Source organism: Pyrgilauda ruficollis, unplaced genomic scaffold, assembly GCF_017590135.1.
Source record: "Pyrgilauda ruficollis isolate IOZ18807 unplaced genomic scaffold, ASM1759013v1 scaffold25, whole genome shotgun sequence".
NCBI classification, from domain to species: domain Eukaryota; kingdom Metazoa; phylum Chordata; class Aves; order Passeriformes; family Passeridae; genus Pyrgilauda; species Pyrgilauda ruficollis.
In genome coordinates this window covers 701278-703727 of record NW_024523822.1, presented here as the reverse complement: position 1 = coordinate 703727, position 2450 = coordinate 701278, and positions in this window count along the sequence as shown.

The window sequence follows — 2450 nt, the reverse complement described above, 5'->3', positions numbered from 1 at the left end:
AGGGACGGCCGCCGCTCCACACCGGGCCCCGCCGTTTAACGGGGGGCGGCCCCGGGGCCGGGCACGGCCGGGGGCAGGCGGCGGGCCATTGGCCGGGGCTGCCCCCGGCAGGCGGGCGGGGGCCGCGGAGGGGGACGGCCGAGCCCTGGGGTGAGCCAGGGGGGAGCGCGCCGTCGGAACCTGAGCTAGGAATTGGCACCTGCGGAGGTGACTGGCACAGAACTGACGACGCCCCCCAAAATCAGCAACTCTGGGGACCCTGTCTGGAGTCTACTCTTTGAGGAGTCCTGGAAATTGAAATGTGTTTAATGGCTTTAAATTCATAGTGTCACAGATACTTTAAGATCATGGAGTTCAGTGGTTCATAAGCCACTATGCTTACTACCAGTCACACGAAGATGGCCCCAAAAGTGAATTGGGTGTGCTTTAAGAGCCGAGTAAGTGTTCGGTAAGTTCAGGAAGGACAGCAAGTCCAGTGCTGTTTCAAGAAGCCGTTCAAGGACCACCAGCCTGGTGAGGGATGTAGAAGAGAGTCAGAGGCATGAAGATAATCGAGCCTTGTTCACTCAGTCCTGCTGACTGCAGGATGCTTAACTTTGAGGTTGGCACGATTTTACTTTAAAACCTCTCTTGCCTCCCTGTCTATGTTCAGCAGGTGGTGACCATATATTTCTTTGTGTCTTCTGACAGCAATACAGCTGTCGTCTTTGCAAAGCCACCTCACAAGTTTCTCTGCCTGCTCTGCAGTCAGGTGTTTAGTGTCAACTCTTAAGGTTTAACGTCTATTAGAACAGATTCGCTCTCATGCATATCTGAAGTCAAAACAAATGGGGATGCTCTGATATGCAGACTTGGTCTTGGCAGGAATTTAAATACTCCACTTTTCCTAACTGAAGAGTATCACTAAAAGGGGTCATGCAGATTGCAGACTGGGGCAAACTGGGTTTCTAGAAGGCTCTGACTGGCAAACTGAGGAATGTATCATCTGTTCCTTTGTTTCATTAAAAGAGCTCAGAAGCATTGGGAGTGCTCAAACTGACCAGATGGAGACTATGGAAGAAGGCTGTTTGTCTTAGCAAACTCCCAAACTCAACAACTTAGCCAAAGTAAATTTAAAAAAAAAACCCTTCTTCTTTCAACTACAACAATTTTCAGCACTGTGTGTTCCCTTAGGATATCATTATCCCATTGTTTGTCGTCTACTTCAGAAAATTCTAGCCTCTGCACTACTGATGTTAAGAAAGTACAGGAGAAAGGGAGCAAGTGAGAAACCCAAACACATCGTGAGCTTCCTATCCTGCTGCACAGCTCTCTTTGTTCTGTACCTCTCTGTATGTATCAACTCTGCTGAAGAATCTCTGTCCAGTCAGAAATCCAGGAAGCCCTGCTTGGTCTCATCGCAGCTTGCTATCCACACTCAGCTGGAAAAGTTGGAGCTGTCTGATATTATTTACATCATAAAAAGTAGGGCAACAATAGAAGGGAAAGTTTATGTTAAAGTGAGCAAAGTAGTGTTGATTAATGTTCAGTCTCATCAGGCTTGGTTTATACATCTAAGGAGCACTACAGGGAACAGCCCTTGAGGGGCTCGTGGGAGGCAAAACACAGCACGCTGCAGGGCAGGGGCTGTGAGCGCTGCAAAGGGGCTGCCCAAGCAGCTCTACACCGCAGAGAGCTGTGGGCTGCTCTCCAACACAGCCCCAGTGAGATTTTCAGATACCTTCAGCTGGCCTATATTCACACGTCCTCTAATTGCCCTCCCCACATGGTATACATTCCACAACACATCCTTACTTCTTAGCTTATTCTTGTTAGCAGTGTTGACCCACTCCTGAAGTTGCCCATTTCTTCCTCTGCCCACTGGCAGGCAGAAGGTGCTCTGCCATTAGCCCCTGTGTGACAGCATGGTGCTATTCCTCCTCCTCACCCTCCTGCTCTTCTGTATACATCTCCACACAAGAAGAAGCACCTCAGCTTCACTCCCACGTCCTTGCTCCTGCAGTGCAAGTGACAGGATGACACGATAGTGTCCATGAGCTGGCCAAGAGCTGCACAGGGAAGTGAGAAAAACAGATCATCAGGTGCAGAGTGCTGTGGAGCAGGGAAGAAACGGAGGCTAAATGGGGTAAGAAAGAGGCAAGAAGATGGAAAAAGAAAAGGAGGAACTTTGAATGTCATAAGCTCCTTAAAAAGAAGTGTTAGTTCAGAATTTGTCCCCAACCTAAAGCATGGTGAGACAGTACAGATGCTGCAAGGATAATACGTGGATCTAGAGCAGTATTGATGATGTTCAACTGTTTTATTAAGGAAAAGCTTTGACTCAACAAAGAGCATTTTTTGCAAACACATACTTAAGTGCATGACAGAAGAAGACTATGAAGATCTGCAAAATCCTTATAGCTCTGGACACAAAAAAAAAAAAAAAAAAAAAAAAAAAAAGTAAGTTAAAT